This window comes from Lepisma saccharinum, chromosome 6 (assembly GCF_977018435.1).
Source record: "Lepisma saccharinum chromosome 6, izLepSacc3.1, whole genome shotgun sequence".
Classification (NCBI taxonomy): domain Eukaryota; kingdom Metazoa; phylum Arthropoda; class Insecta; order Zygentoma; family Lepismatidae; genus Lepisma; species Lepisma saccharinum.
This window is the reverse complement of record NC_139234.1, coordinates 61,046,632-61,064,442: the sequence shown is the minus strand read 5'-3', so window position 1 is coordinate 61,064,442 and position 17,811 is coordinate 61,046,632. Positions and strand designations below refer to the sequence as shown.

Sequence of the window (17,811 nt, the reverse complement as noted above, 5' to 3'; positions counted from 1 at the left end):
TCCCTGGAATTAAAATCTTCAAACCGCCTTCCTGTCGGTTACGAAAGAAACACATTTTGCTGCCTTTCTGAAGAAGATTTCAGCCTTTCTGCCTAGATTCCAAAAGTTCGGCCTGTTACTTTCCCAATTTCAAATCCCAAATAGGGTTGTTTAATTCACCTTGTGTTAACAAACAGATGAGGTTCACAGGAAGAGGCTTCGAAAGTAGAATGATATTGCTTCTCATTTTGAACTTTGGTAGATGCCTAATGTTTTCATCCATCTTCTACAGTTAGATGTGTACTGAGATATGGTACGTACAGTTACTGGCCTCATAGCAGATGGCAAATTTGCTTACTTTACTGTTTATTTGCATTGACTACTTATTTCTTTTACCTTTGTAATACAGAAATAACAGTCTGATGAAGAATAATCTCGTGGTTCAAGCTACAACCATCCATTTTCATTCAAGTCGCATGAAATACAAGGTTCGCCCCCCCCCCTTTTTCAATATGATTCAGCCCTCCCTCGAAAAAAAATTGCGCGCGTCATTTGCGTTCATAAAGGTTAAACTGTCTGTGTCCACCTTCTCTTCGAAATCATTTAAAATATTGTTTTACATACCTTACTTATCACAGAAAAATATCTAAAAAATATTTAAAAAAATGTCATTGTACAAAAACTGTGGGTGATAGAAAAGTTCTGAGTGCATATTTGAATTCAGCGTACAATTTAACAGAAACACAATATACGTTTCATGTGCCAAAAACTGTGTTCCCCAGTGTTGTTATAAGATCGTTGCAGGTACATGATTACTTCCAACTGCCTGAGAATTTTTTTTTTTGATAGGGCAACACCATTACGGGAAAAATATTTCTCGTTTATCCCCCACCTTCCGTCTAGAAAAATATCTTGCTTGCCTCTCCATGCAAAAATCCTCCGCACGTGTGTCTTTATTTTCAACATCGCACCCTATAAATTTCATTCCGGACCTCCTCAGCACCCCTAGATGATTAACCCTGGCGTCGACGCTGAGTGGCGCCAATTTATATGGGGTAGTCCGAGCCCACTCAATAATTTGTCGTGTTCTTATTACTATTGATGTTGTTATCCTGATTTGTGGTGGATTGTTAATTGAAATCATTAAATTTTAACAGATTTTGAAAAAAATAATTTTGTGTGAATTAATATCATGAAACACGGAAGGGAGGATTTATGAGATTTTTGAGAAAGTGTTTGACCCAACTAAGGTTTTTCTTTCTCTGAGAGTCACAGACCTGCACCAAAAGGACAAAGAGGCAGCAAACAAGGGAGAGAGGATGAGATAGAAGCAAAAACGGTGAGAGAGGGCCACAACCAGAGGATAGAAACAGAGAAAGAGGAAAGAGTTGAAGAAAAGAGTGCGCGAGATACATGCACAGAGACAGAAAGATAAAGACACAGTAGAGAGGAGTCAGAGCAAGGAGAGGAAGGAATTTTCTGTCATAATCAAAAAGTTTCTATTCCTGCATGTTAGTAATGTTGTTTACAATAATCAAACGGAATAAATTTGCATTGCATTTACTAAGGGAATATTTCAGCCAATGGAGAAGAGTTGCTTCTCTCTCAAATCGGTGGGAGGGGAGCTAATTTTCTGAGGGGGCCGCAGTCCCCCCCTTTCCCCACATAAACATGGCCACTGCCAAAGAAAGAACATGTACTGCATTTACATGCAAGCAAGGAAAGCCCATATCCGTACGAGAATCTCATGGAATCACAACACAAACTTGAAACTTGGGGGGGGGGGGTCTCCAAAATAATGCCCCCCTTCCCTTAAGCAGATCACGTCCAGAACAAAAGGCCTGACCTAATAACAATCCCAGCCCAGTCCGTTCGTGCCCTGTAACACAACACTGCAGGCGAACCACGGGCACACAACCACATAGCGGAGGTCGAGCGCTTTATTCGGGTCAAAAGTAATATGAACCCTCGCTCAAGGCTGTGTTTCGGGTTATGCAAGGTAAACAATGAAAACCTGAGCCTGTGTTTACTACAGACTCCTCCCCCTCACTTGTGGAGCGCACATCTACACACACTCGAACGCAGACTAGCAGAGGACCATTTTCCCTTTCCAGTATTCCAGTATCAAATTACTTCGCTCTGTTTGTTGAATTTCGCCTCTGCCTTATTAAATGCCAAATGCGTTGGACCAGGATGTGCTGAAGGCTAAGTATGGGATCAAATTAAATTATAAGAGAACAAGAGTAATGAAAAATAAGAGACGAGGAAAGGATGGAGTGGACGAAAGGGGTATTAAATAGAGAGTGTCATCCCTGTCAGCAAGGGGTATGAACTGAACATAGGGTGGTTCGATCACTTTTCTCGAGGGGATGGGGTTATTATTTCTTTTACATATGCTTCTCTTGAAACGGTTTTTTAAGTGATGAAGATACGTATTTTTTAAAAAAAAATGCGTGTTGGAGCCTCGGAGGTCTAGTTGCTAGGACGTCTGACTACCACGCGGAAAACTAGAGTTCGATTCTCGAGATGGATGACATAAGGTCGAAATTGCTCCGGCTTTGTCCCTGGTAAAAATGGTTCTGGGGTTCACCCAGCCTGAAACAAATGGGTACCCAGGGGTCAAACATGAGGGGTAAAGGCGGTCGTAGCGTGCTGCTGATCACATTATAAAAAAATGGGCGAGGTCGAGAAAATGTGGAGCCATACCGCCACTAACTAACTCTCTAGCCTTCTTAAACCCGAAGGTTCATGGCTGCAGCAACACAGGCTCTTTTCCATCCCTACCGATTTCCCTTAGCTCCATCTCAACGTTGTCCCTCCATCTTCGGCTTGGGTTTCCTACTGGTCTCTTACCATCAGGTTTCCCAACAAGAATCCTGTAAACTCCTCTTTCCTCTCCCATTCGTGCCACATGGCCTGCCCACCTAAGTCTTCTTGATTTAATTATTCTAATAATATCTGGACATGAATACAAATTATGTAGTTCTAAATTATGTAACATTCTCCACTCACCTGTCTCCTCATCCCTTTTAGGTCCAAATATTTTCCTAATGATCTTATTTTCAAATACTCTCAATTTATGTTCCTCTTTCAATGTAAGGGACCAAGTTTTGCATCCATATAATAATACAGGCAAAATTACTGTTTTGTATATTTTAACTTTTAGTTTCTTAGATATTAAACGAGAAGACAAAAGTTTATGAAGAGAAAAGTAACATGCATTTCCTGAATTAAGCTTGCTTTTTATTTCCTCTTTAATATAATTTCCTTTGTTAGTATTATACCTAAGTACTTGAATTTGGAAACTGGTTCAAACGAGTTGTTATCAATAATTAGATTTTGATTATTACCTAACACTTGGTTTCGGCCTGTAAACATATAGTATTTAGTTTTCTCTTTGCTAACTTGCAAACCTATTTCTTTAGCTGCTTTGAAAAATATTATAGCATTATTCTTAATTGTATTTATATCATCCCCTAACAAGTCTACATCATCTGCATATGCTAACAACTGAGTCACACCATTTAATTTTAGTCCTTCTTTAGATTCTTTTACCTTCCTAACAGCATATTCTAAGGCAAAATTAAAGAGGAATGGAGATAATGCATCTCCTTGTTTTAACCCATCATGAATTGTAAATTTGTCACATAAATATCCACACGAATTTTACTTTCTGTTTCACTGGTGCATACTTTTATCATATTAACAAACTCCTTAGGTATTCAAAACTCTACTCATATATTATATAATTTATCTCTTTTGACCGAATCATATCCTTTTTTTAAATCAATGAATAGCTGGTGGACACTTTGATTATTCATACTTTTTCTCAAGTGTCTGTCTGATGAGAAAAATTTGATCTGTAGTTGATCTGTTACGTTTAAATCCACATTGATAATCACCTATAATTTCATTAGCATATGGGGTAAGTCTTTTTAAAAGAATGTTAGATAATATTTTATATGTTCTTAAGAGAAGAGAAATTCCACGGTAATTATTGCACTTCATTTTATCACCTTTTTTAAACACAGGAACAATTATGGATTCTTTCCACTGTTGAGGGATTTCTTCTTTTTCCATATTAAACAAATTAATTTATGAATTTGACATATTAACGAATTTCCTCCATATTTTAACTGAGCTGGTATTAAATCAATGCCAGGTGCTTTGCTATTCTTTAGCCTTTTAACAGCATCTTTAACTTCAGTCAAGTTAGGTTCTGGAACTAAAGGTTCTGCTGTGTGTACTTCACTTACTTCTGATTTATCTCCTACATGAACATTTAAAAGGTCATTAAAGTAGTTCTTCCATCTATTTAACATATCGCTTGTATCGGCCAAAAAATCACAGTTTTTATCTTTTATCAAGTTTACTTTAGGTTGCCACCCCTTTCTAAATTAATTTACACCTTTATATAAATCTCTGATGTTTTTGTTTTTGCAATTTGTTTCAATTTCGTTAATCTTACTTTTCGAGTAATCTCTTTTATTTACTTCTATACGTGCGGTTAACTTCTCGCTTTATTCCATTATAATTGCTTAGATTTGTATCATCAGAGTTATTTAACCACCTAAGTCTAGCCTGATTTCTTATTTCTATTAGATTATGACATTCGTTATCAAACCATGGCTTACTTTTTCTTGGTTTATGGTATCCTATACTTTCTTTAGCTGCTGATTCTATTGCATTACGCATGTGCTCCCAATTCTTATTTATGTCTGTTTTATTTATATTTTCATCATTTAATCCTGCAAAACATCGAATCTATTTGACAGTTTAATTTGGTAATCTTTCTTAATTTTTCATCAGCAAATTTTCCTGTATTAAATTTTAGAACTTTTGGATTTTATTGCTTATGATTTATCACTGCGAGTCTTTCTCTTAATTTAGCAATTACTAAATAATGGTCACTGGCACAGTCAGCACCTCTATGTGAACGAACGTCAATTATACTAGTATGCCTTCTCTTATCAATGAGAATATGATTTATCTGATTATGAGTTTTACTATCTGGAAAGACCAGGTATATACCTCCACACCCTCCCTATATGTGCCTTTACCTTACGAGCTTTAAATGCATGTCACAGACGCAGAAATAAAGTACTCCCAAGTTTTTTAACGACTCGTGGAAGGGAGAGACACATGGATGCCCGCTTTGATTTCAACAAATCCTAACTAAGAGGTTTCAATCGGCCGGGCGTGATGCTGATCACATCATCCCAACTATGGCCGAGATCAAGAATATGTGGAGCTCTATATCTCCACAGCACCCAATATGCTTCATGGCATGTATGCACACGCACAGAGGTGGGTAGGTACCTTTACATAATAATAATAATAATAATAATAATAATAGAAACATCAATATCGTTAACCCTGGAAAGCGCTTGTGCTTCACTGCGACCCGAACTGCCACGGTGAGGACAGCCTCCGAGTGCCTTCCCCCGTTGCATCATTCGTGAAGACCTGATGGGGCGATAAGGTCCACACGGCATGGGCGATGTGCAAGGCCGACGTCGTTGCCTGTCATTCTTCTGGACGTCGAGAAGGGAGCCGCGCCTCTCGTCAGACGAGGATCGACGCCGGGAGGTCATTTGTATTCCTCCGACACGCCGAGAGTCAAGTCACACCTTAAGCTGTCGAAAGCTCTTCGGAATGACTCTCCGGCTTATAAATCGAGGACATTGATATTGGAAAGCGTGTCTCTACCTGAGAAAGGTATCACAAGCGACACATAAGTTACCCAAGTGGTCCCCTGCCAGGAGGTTAATGTTTTGGGTACGGTTTATTTCTTTGGTAACCCTACTAAAAAGCAAAGGGGGAAAAGTTACGAAATACTGTGGAAATTCTCGGTCCGCTTCAAACAGAATTTTTCCATGGAATTTTTAATAAAATATTTATGGTACTCATGAGTACCCGCAGAAAAATTTTCCAACGGGAGTCAAAATAGAAATTGTGTCCTGTAGTGACGTCATGTTTATGTGTCACCAGAAGAAGGAAAAGAGGAGAGGCGGAAAATGTGCAGAGAATGAGAGAAAGGAAGAGAATTAACGTTAAAGAGAAACAGAAACACAGAAACATATACAGAGAGAGAGAGAGAGAGAGAGAGAGAGAGAAGAACGAGAAGAGAGATAGGAAGCAAAGAGGCAAAGTTTGCTTGTTTTAGTTCCTCTCGATGCTCAGATAGCCTAATATGGAGTTCTGGACTGGACCTGCAGTTTAAACTGGGACCCGAACCACTACGTATCTCCACCAGGGACCGAACCCGAGACGACATGACTACAAGACGACAACCTTACCACTGTGTCTTGATTTGATTTCATTTTTGTTATTTAGCGTTGCTTTTCTGCCACTTTTGGCTAATCTCAACAATGAGGATTGATGATATGCTGAAATTAATGAACGGACACACACAAAGAACACCCATTCTGAGATTCGAACAAGAACCCGGGACCCGTGGCGTAGTATCACGCTGTGCTTATATTTTCACGGATACTAATTATCCTGGAAGTTATGCAAAGTTTGAAGTTTCATATGATTTTGCAACATTATGTGAAAACTGCATTTTGCGATTACAAAACATGCTTCTTTCTTTTAATATTCTGATCTAATTTTTTAATATTTTAAAGCAAAACTCTGGTAAATTGATGCTTATAATTGAAGTGAAATACTCACCCACTTATATCAATCAATATATTGAACAACTTTTAATTATTACAGTTTTCTGCATTTAATTTTTTGACTTCGAAATTCTGCCACTTTTGGCAAACCGTGAAGATAAGGATGAGTGATGATATAATAAAATGTATCAAGGGCACCTACAAAGAACTCCCATGCTCAGGCCGTGATTCGAACCCGGGACCGCTGGCGTCGTAGCACGCTGTGCTAATTAGGGATGGCCAGATCCGGATCCTGGCGGATCCGAAATCCGGATCCAGTTGGTTCCGGATCATAAAATTTTTCGGATCCGGATCCGCGGATCCGGAATTTTCAGATCCGGATCCAGAACTTTCGGATCCGGATCCAGTACTTTTGGATCCGGATCCGGATCCGTTTTGCCATCCCACATGCGCTTCTTTGGAAAGTAAGAATGTGCTTATAACATAGGCCTATTGTTACCTGCTGCCCGACCCTGTGGCCGAGTGGTTAGCACATCGCGATGCGACGCCAAGGGTCCCGGGTTCGAATCCCGGTCGGGCTTGGTTGTTTGTGAATGTCCATTCATCAATTTCATCATTTCATCACTCATCCTCATCTTCGCACATTAGCCAAGAGGCACAAAACGCGAAGTAAAATAAACTAAATCAAACTAAATCAAATATTGTTACCTGCTAATATTATATATATTATATATATATATATATATATATATATATATATATATATATATATATATATATATATAATATACATACACATATATATATATATATAGTGTGTGTGCGCGCGTGCGCGATTTGTAATTAATTAATACACTTACAAGGGAGGTCTTAAGTCTCCCCCTCCGATTTCCATGAAACTTGGCAGGTGTATAGAGGCCTCAACCCTCAAATGTCAAGATGAGGAGAAATTGAAGTGGGGATCTGACCCCGAAACTACGTAAATATGGCATAGGAAGAAACAGGGGGCATAGGGCCTCTTTATACACCTGCCAAGTTTCATGAAAATCGGATGAGGACACAGGGGTCAGATTCTTACTTCAATTTGTCCTCATCTTGACATTTGAGGGGATTTTGCCCCCTAAAACAGTTTTTAGCTGAAACAAAAAAAACATGTAATTCTTCCTTTGGACCCCTCTATACACCTGCCACGTTTCATGGAAATCGGAGGGGAACACAGGGGTCAGATCCCCACTTCAATTTGTCCTCATCTTGACATTTGAGAGGAGGTTGCCCCCTAGAACAAATTTTTTGCCGAAACAAAGAAACACGTATTTCTTCATTTGGGCCCCACTATACATCTGCCAAGTTTCATGGAAATCGGAGGGGGACACTTAGATAACCTCCCTTGTTAGTATTACACTTTGTAATTATTTAACACTGCATATATTATAATGTTTTATTTTAGTTTGTAAAACTGTAACTGTAGAACAATTGTATAATTTTTGTATAACATTTCTATCTTGTTATATATGTTAAAGGTTTCATCCTGGAATGGAATGTCTCACATTTATGTGTGTTTTCATTTCCAATACATTCGAATGAATACATATTCGTTTCAAAGGCATTTACACCTCTGACATTTGTGCACGAGTGTGTTAGCCGATGCGTAGCAAAGTATTTTAGGAACAACACTTGAAAAAAATTCTTCTAGGACTAACGAAAAATTTCTTTGTAATCGAAGATCATAATACCTTTTAAGGTGTGGTAATATTATAATGGGATTGAGATACGAAACTCTCGGATCCGGATCCAGATCCGAAACTTTCGGATCCGGAACTCTCGGATCCGGATCCAGATCCGAAACTTTCAGACCCGGATCCGGATCCAGAACCGAAACTTTCAGACCCGGATCCGGATCCGGAATTTTCGGATCCGGATCCAGATCCGTATTATGGCTGACGCTATCAAAGGCTTTAGCCAAGTCAAAAAATAACATATCAGTCTTTGATTGCTTCCTAATGTTAGATTTAAGAGAGTCTATTAAAACCAATAAAATTGTAATAGTAGATCTTTTTCTAACAAAAACAATAATAATTATTATTATTCATAATAATGATAATGATGATGATTATTATTATAAGGGATGATCCGATACCACTTTAAAGCGATGTCCATATCGATACTCTTACCGATTCGCCCGATACCGGCCTCCGTGGCGGAGTGATTAGCACTAGGGATGGCCAAACGGATCCAGAAGTTACGGATCTGGATCCGGATCCGGATCCGAATGGATCCGGATTTTTCGGATCCGGATCCGTTTGGCCATCCCTAGTGCTAATCACTCCGCCACGGAGGCCGGTATCGGGCGAATCGGTAAGAGTATCGATATGGACATCGCTTTAAAGTGGTATCGGATCATCCCTTATAATAATAATCATCATCATTATCATTATTATGAATAATAATAATTATTATTGTTTTTGTTAGAAAAAGATCTACTATTACAATTTTATTGGTTTTAATAGACTCTCTTAAATCTAACATTAGGAAGCAATCAAAGACTGATATGTTATTTTTTGACTTGGCTAAAGCCTTTGATAGCGTCAGCCATAAGCTATTAATTTATAAACTCGACCAAATTGGATTATCACCACGATTTCTGAAATGGTTTTCCAACTTTCTAGTAAATAGAACTTTCTCTGTTAAGATTGGTGAAACAATTTCCTCTAGAAAAGAAATATTTTGTCGAGTTCCTCAAGGGTCGCCACTCTGCCCAATTCTATTTGCTGTTTTTATCAATGATGTTACTTTATGCTTTAAATCTAGCACATGTTTATTATATGCAGATGACATAAAAAAAAAATAAGAGTATTTTACCAAATAATGATGTCGTTCAACTTCAGGCCGATCTCGATAGAATGACATATTGGTGTAAGATTAATGAAATGGAAATTAACTTGAAAAAGTGTTAAGTTTTAAGATGTGCTATGAAAGTTCATTACATAGCCACCACCTATTATATTTATTAAAATAAAATCCAAGTGTGCGACAGCCATAAAGACTTAGGAATATTAACAGACTCCTCTCTCATATTTGATGACCACCTTTCAGAAATTTGCAAAAGAGAAAAGAAGATGCTTGGTTATTTATTTTTCTCATGCAAAGTTTTTAAAAAAGAAGATATCTTAATATACCTGTATAAAACGATAGCTCGTCCTATTCTCGAATTTGCTAATGAATTATGGTTTCTGACAGGCACCAGTCACCTTCGAAAAGTTGAATCAGGTTATTATGGACAAAGTTTTTTTTAAAAAAAATACTATAACCAGCATTACTCTGAATGGTTAACTCAGTTGAATATGTTTGCCTTAGATCAAAGAAGAAAAATGAAAATAATAAATTTTGTACAGAAGATCTGAACTTTCCAAATATACAGTGAATATCTTTTTAATAATATATTTTATAAAATTCCCAGATATTCCCAGAGTGAAACCTACAATTTGAATTTATGATTATGTATAAGATTGTAGGATGCACCGTATTATTTTATAATTATGTATTCAATTATGTTATTTTGTATGGCCAATTTTGAAGTAGCAATTTACCTGGTTGTCAAATCGTGCTCATCACTTAAGTAAATATTATATATTATTACTATTATGCCGTTACGACCATGAATATACTGGTCACTTGCGTGCGTAAACTACATCACTGCACCTTCTTTCCAGGAACGAACCAGATAAATAGGTAACATAATTCTCCGACACGAACTTTACAATCTGGGCGATTTCAGATTTTCTGAAACGCGGACACGGGTTAAAATGCACCGCAACGGCGGTGCATGCTATCACCCGCGGGGAACAATGCTCCGAACGCTTCCTGCCTTTGTCAGGGCGAGCGTATTGTTCTTACCGCCGGGAGGCTGGTCGGCTGTGCAAGACTCGATACATACGTAATCAGCAGGGCGATTGCGTGACACCAAAAGTTAATTGGTATTGGTTAAAGTAACCCTTCTGAAAGCCTCCTCGACAATGGATATTTTGAATGCGACCTGACCAACTTCTTTGCGAACTAGGCAACGCCAGTGTAGCCAACGTAGCAATTTTGGACCTGCATCTGCACCATTTTCGTTGAAAAAAAAAAGGGGGCTGGAGTCAATGATTTATCCACCCCCCCGAAACAAACTCCCAAAATTTCCTCAATATTCTCTAAAATTTTCGCAAACCCCCATTTATGATCATTTTGGCTCTAAATTTACTCTTACAACCCCAGATGGAAAATTCTGATTAAACCCCTGGGGAACTAACGAACTGGCAAAGCGACGCCACAGCGTTAACCACTATGCTATCGAGGCGGCCTCTTATATTCTAGCTTTGTATTATTATGTTCCATCATTCTTCGAACCTCCTTGCTGGTGTAGTGGTATGGCTGTTGCCTTCTAATCGGTGAGTCCCTGGTTCGACCCCTTTACACTGCATATTGTTTCGGATCCCATTTTAAACTATAGGTCCAGTATCGATGAGTGGACTAGAAACAAATATCCAAACCAAACTTTTATGTCGCCTTTCTCGGGATATCAACCACATTATCTCCTACTTTCAAGAATTAAGGTCACTTACATCATCTTCTCGACTTCAAATCCCGAAGATGAGATTGACGTTAGCTCTCGAAAGACGGAAATAATTCACCGACATTCGGACAGAATCTCATCACTATTCGCCGCCAAGAATGTTTCAAGAATTACTTAATTTTTTAAAAGTTGATTTCGGGAAGAGACAAATGACGAAAAACATTAGTAGGGCTCGGATAGTTATGCACTAAAAAATCGCAAAATATGCATGCAAATATGCACTAAAAAAGTGTAAAATATGCACTTAAATATGCACTTTAAAAACCCGTTTAATTTAGGTATGCTGTATATTACAAACTATGAAAGATTACATGCCAGGTAATTAATATGCATTATTCTTCTGAATGCTCATTCACTACACAGATTTTTTTCAATAAATACGGTTCTGCGTTAAATGAAATACAATACATGACAGATCGAGATCATGATTGCATTTGATAACAAATTTTCGAACCTGAAACTTCTTCTATTTTCAGCTAGAATAGTCTTGTATTCAGAAAACACATGTTCCACTTTGCAAGATACAAGTGGACTGTATTTTAGGGCAACAAAGTCAGACACATCAAGTTCCAGATCATCCACACACGTTGTCCATTTGTATGCAGAATTTTGCAAACTTTCACCATTGTTGCAAACCCACTTTTCGTTTTCAATACTGCATCCTATTTCTGTACATACAGGATCTTCAACCTGGGCGAGGGCCTCTTTAACGTCTTCTATAATTCTGATGCTTGTTTGAAGTTGTTGAACGAAAAAAGGACAGAAAAGATAAAAAAAAGAGAAGAGAAGCGAAGAAAAGATAAAGAAAAGAGAAGAGAAGCGAGGAAAAGAAAAATAAATACAATATATGCTCGGTGTTGGTTCTGGATACAAAAATATGCACATCAACTTATTTTCATACAAATATGCACCTGCATATGAAATATGCATGTTTAGTTAAAAATCCTTAAATATGCAAAATGCATAATTATCCGAGCACTATACATTAGGTTCTCAGTAATATGCCTTACTCGAGGCGTGAAACCAGGACTCCCACACTAACATTATGTCACCAATGCTGGCTGAACTGGGCATATCGTTTTAAACGGAATCAGAAAAACTGGAAAGTCTCTCAACCGAGGATCGAACCTGCAGTTTGTAAAGCCAGAGCATCATGTTCTACAGGAAATCGCAATTCTGTATGCAGTGTATCGGAAGTATAGCTTGTAATTAGGAAAAAAACATCCATCAGAAATACGTATTATTTATTATTAATTATAATACATTTCAGCCAAAATTTGGTTACTTTCGATGAACCGCCATTGGCAACACTGCGTTGCATCACGATTCCTTACGTGAGGCACTTTTGCGTATACCAATTGTGCGTGTGTTCCATCGTTCCCATGTCGCAATCAATGCCTTGCAGCAATATCACATGTTTTATATGTACAAGTGATAATTACATGTGGAAAATAAAATCACACTAAAAATAGACACAAAACAAAATTAGCACGCTGGTGCAACAGATCCAGGCGATTTAATTTGCACACTAATGTAGACTAAAGCAAAACATGTCAAGATTATGTACATGTGTTAATTTGGTTTGAATAATGCTGATGATTTCTCGGTCTAGGAGTGCCAGAGATTACGTGGGCCAAACACAATTTCCTAACACTTCTTATCCAGATTTGGGACTGGACATGTCTAGTACAAATACACTTTGATGGTTAAAAGGTTTAGATAATTTTCAGCATTAACTTCGTCGAAACATTTATGCTCTTTATGTTTATGCTAATGATTTTTCAAGCGGCAACAGCTTCGTCACATACACGTTCAGTCTAAGACACTAGCATTCAAATGTTAACCTTTCTTCCACGTAGTACATCTTGGACTTTATTATTGCAGATTAACAAGTCCCTGTGACGTTTTTCGAAATATTCAACGTTGTTTTGGACCTAACTGATTGGTTCATTCTACTTCGCTTTTCAGCCACTTTTGGCTAATCGAGAAGATGAGTGATGATACGATGAAAGTGATGAAGGGACACTCACAAATAACACCCATGTCCGGGCAGGGATTCGAACCCGGGACCTCTGGGGGTCGTAGCACGGTGTGCTAACCACTCCGCCACGAAGGTCGGCATGAAAGAGCGATGAGATGGATGAAATGAAAATCACGAACACCCATGGACAGAACACAGGCCTCGCAGAGGATTATACGGACTGTTGAACCAGACAACAGAACATCGTTGGCCTGCAAGAATGAAGTCCAAGGTGTATTACGTGGGTGGGTGCCTTCCGAAAGGGTCAATATACATATACGTTCCTTCAGTTCGAAGTTATGTTCCTGCAACGCTATTACAATAATTAACAGAACTTACTGTGACTGAATTGGCATTAATTTTCCAGAGGGAGGAGCGTGCTCCCCTTCCGGACATCCATGTTCGCAAGTATACGCAAAACATGACAAGGGTGTACAGTTTAGGAGGAAATCGGAACCACCTGATGTGCCACCACTGGAATCAAACCCGGGGGCCCTTTGATTACAAGCAGTTCTTCCTGTATTGTAGAGAAGACTGCCACAACACACTTCCAACAATTAGCGACTTCCCACTTCCGCAGAACGCTGTCACTTGCCCGATCGACATGTAAGATTTACATACAACTACATTTCACAGCGGATTACCAAGGACCTTGAAGTTGTTGTTGAAACAAAAGAACAACGCTACACATATCCCTCCGCTTCCCACCCTAACCTTGGCCACATGTCTACTCTTTGTTGTTCCTCTTTGCCGTATTTCACGTCTAAAAATACCTCCATTAGATACCACCAGGCCCTCATGCCACAAGCCTAAAGACGTGGAGATAAAAGGAGAACAATGAAATGTCAAAGACGAACAAATAAACAATGAGATACGAAAGAGCTTCGGTCGACTTGTATCTACAAGGCGTTTCGGGATAAAGCTTCGAGATTACGCGACCTTCTGTTTCCAAATTTGGCATTCGTTTACCTAAAGGAGAAAATGATCTTGTTCCACAAAAGGTAGCTAGCTCCCTCTTTGTAAACGGGGAACGCAATCACGAAAGCAATCCCTGCATTGTTGTGTAATAATGCAATGTTAACGAGAAGAACGGATCAATCAGTGTTGCCAACTCATATTGGAATCGAGACTAGATGACAATATATCTGGTTTCTAAAATTAGTCTTTTCAGGATTGATTCTGTCCTCAGCTTTTTGTTCGCCATATTGGCGACTTCGGCCAACACTTCTGTGATGTCCGTTTTGTACGGATATCAAGCCATCATGTACGCCACTACAAAATAAGCCTACCCCCGTGGCGGAGTGGTTAGCACAGCGCGCTACGGCGCCAGAGGTCCCGGGTTCGAACAGTGGCGGGTTAAGATAAAATTTTCACCCGGGCGAGATGGATTTTTGATGCCCCCCCCGTACTTTCCACCCTACCACATCATCAATATTCTACCCTCCAATAAAGAAAACATGAGAAAAGTAATAGCCTTGTTTCTTTTCATGCTTTAAGTTTTACTGTTAAAGAACTCATTTATTGTAGGTATGTGTTAATTTAAAAACTGCACAATGACATGAACCTAACAGTAAACTCTCAGCCTAAATTGCTACATGATTTTGCAATATAGTTATTATGTTATGCAGCAATAACTTCGATTAATTGTATACACAAATCCAACTCAAATAATAATGATTATTTTTTAACTGAGATAACTTCAAAAGTTATTTGATTATTTTCTGTTTAAGGCGTTCGATACCCGGTGGAGGCACAAGTGGTTCGGATCCCACTTTAAACTGTAGGTCCAGTCCCGATTAGCCTTACTGTGCATAAAGTGGACTTAAAACACCAAATCAACCAACCAACCTGTTTAAGGAATTGCCGTACGCAGAAGGGGGGTGGCTGATGGGGCTACAGCCCCTTCCGAAACTTTGAGAAATCAACAATTTCAAATAAGATCTGGGGGGGGAGGACCTGAGTGCTAAATGCAAACTCCCCTTAAAATGATCTCCGATTGCAATTTTTGAAAGTGGAAAGTTATATATATACGAAATATCTTATTGTGTATGCCGCCCCCCTAGAAAGCAGCTACGTATAAAACATATTATGCACATTTACAATCCCAGCTACCTCTGAAAAAAGAAAATCCTACGTACGCCAGTGCGTTAAGGTACATGTACGCTGGCAATACATTTCTGAAAAGTTCACAGAATCGAAAAACAAAGATGTTTAACTAAAAAATCGGAATATGAATATGTGGAAGTACATACATTGGCAGCTGTACTTCCGATCACCAGCCTTCGCATAGCGTATTTGTCATTTTTTCTCTCATGTTTCCTTTCATCGAGCGCCTCGCTTGTCGCCCTTGAAACGAAAAGAAAATCCATCCGAGCAGCAACGTTGCTTCAATGCCGTTGCATGAACGTTGAACTTGCCAAGGAATCGAAAACAAGGGCGTTGTCTCATGTGTACGGCCGAGGGGGAGGGAGAAGGATGATGATCTTCCATATGCAAATCCCATCTGATAGCTGAGCATCGTTCGAGTGAAATAGGCACTATTCCTGGTCAGCGTGAGGGGGAAGGGAGAGTGCGACAAGGGGAGAGAGAGAGAGAGAGAGAGAGAGAGAGAGAGAGAGAGAGAGAGAGAGAGAGAGAGAGAGAGAGAGAGAGAGAGAGAGAGAGAGAGAGAGAGAGAGGAACAGAGAGAGAGAGAGAGAGAAAGAAAAACAGAGAGAGGAACAGAGAGAGAGAGAGAAAGAAAAACAGAGAGAGGAACAGAGAGTGAGAGAAGAACAGAAACAGAGAGAGAGAGAGAGAGAGAGAAAGAAAAACAGAGAGAGAGAGAAGAACAGAAACAGAGAGAGAGAGAGAGAGAGAAAGAAAAACAGAGAGAGAGAGAAAGAGAAATTGATTGATTTGGTGTTTTAAGTCCACTTTATGCATTTATTCACAGTATGACTAATCGGGACTGGACCTACAGTTTAAAGTGGGATCCGAACCCCTACGTGCCTCCACAGAGTATCGAACCCGAGACAGAGAGAGGAAGAGGGACAGAGAGAGATAGGGGGACAGAGAGAGAAAGGGGGGTAGAGAGAGAAAAGAAGAAAGAAAGAGAGGGGGACAGACATACACACACACAGAGAGAGAGAGGGGGGGACATAGGGAGACACACACACAGACAGAAATATGGGGAGAGAAAGAGGGACAGAGTTATAGAGGGAGGGACACAGGGAGAGAGAGAAAGAGGGTGGAACACAGAGAAAGAGAGAGAAAGAGGGACACAAAGAGATATAATCAGAGAGAGAGAGAGAGAGAGAGAGAGAGAGAGAGAATGAAAGATCGGGGTCTAGACAGAAAGAGACGAGAAAGATATAGAGAGATAGAGAAAAATTAGGAATGATACCAAGACGAGGCCGATCGCCAATAATCGATTGGTTTAGTTTATTTTACTTCCCTTTTTCTGCCACTTTTGCTAATCGGGAAGATGAGGATGAATGGTGATGAGATGGATGAAGGGACAATCACAATCACAAAAGGACAGCGCACAACACGAGCCACATAGACGATTATACTCATCATGGAACCAGACGCGTAACCTTCGCTAGTTTGCAAAAAGCAGTCCAGGGTATAGTACGGTGGAAGTGAGGTTGGCAATGGGTGTCTCCGGACGGAAAGGGCCACCACCCCTTTACAGGGTTGTCGCAGATTGAAGCAGTGCTTTTTTAAGGCGCACGGATCTACATATGTGGTGGCCCGAGGACTAACATCATTGTGGATCCTCCTCCTACATAAAATTGCAGTTATAATTTATAACCCCTGATGTCGGATGGTTAGTTATATTTTCTATAATTTAATCTCATTGTTTTTCAATTTTGGGGCATTTTCAAAGCAATTTGACCCCTGTGGAGGACACTTTGTGACTATTCTCTATTACAGCTCGTCAGTTTCTTATGTTTTCATAGTAAATTTAAAATATCTAATTCATATGTGCTTTAAACTTGTTATGTGTATGTTTGATTAATGTACGTACAATGTTCTTTTCTGTAATAAGTTGCATAATAACAGTTTGGGATATGATGATCAACATTATTGATTTGCTTTATTTTACTTTGCTTTTTGTGCCACTTTTGGCTAATTTGCGAAGATGGGGATGAGTGATGACATGATGAAATTGATGAATGGACACTCCCAAACATCCATGCCCAGGCCGAGATTCAAACCCGGGAGCCCTGGCGTGCTAACCACTCCGCCAGGGGGGCCGGCGATGATCAAAATGGATTTATTAAAACTTGATTTGGTGCCTATTCTTTCTTACAATTGTCACGTATTTATTCATTGAGAAAATTTCAGTTACAGCACAAATGGGCATTTTACGCTGAAATTGTCAACAATGAAAAGAACAAAATTAAAATTAACAAAATAAGACAGAAATATTAACAAAAATAAATCAAAGATGGCACTCATTGATATTATTTAACACAATTTTTTATTGTGGAAGTGCGAATGGCATACTCTAAGAAAAATATATCAACATATGATGGAAGGTCATCATATTGAGTAGTGTTGTGGCAACCCATGGAAGTCAGTCCAATTCCTTA

The 17,811-nt window shown here is 39.1% G+C and overlaps 1 protein-coding gene across 2 annotated transcripts in view; it reads right to left on the bottom strand.

Annotated features, from left to right (window-relative positions):
- Sesn (Sestrin) overlaps positions 1-17,811 on the bottom strand; it is a 760,958-nt gene that overhangs the window by 260,781 nt on the left and 482,366 nt on the right. The window lies entirely within an intron of this gene.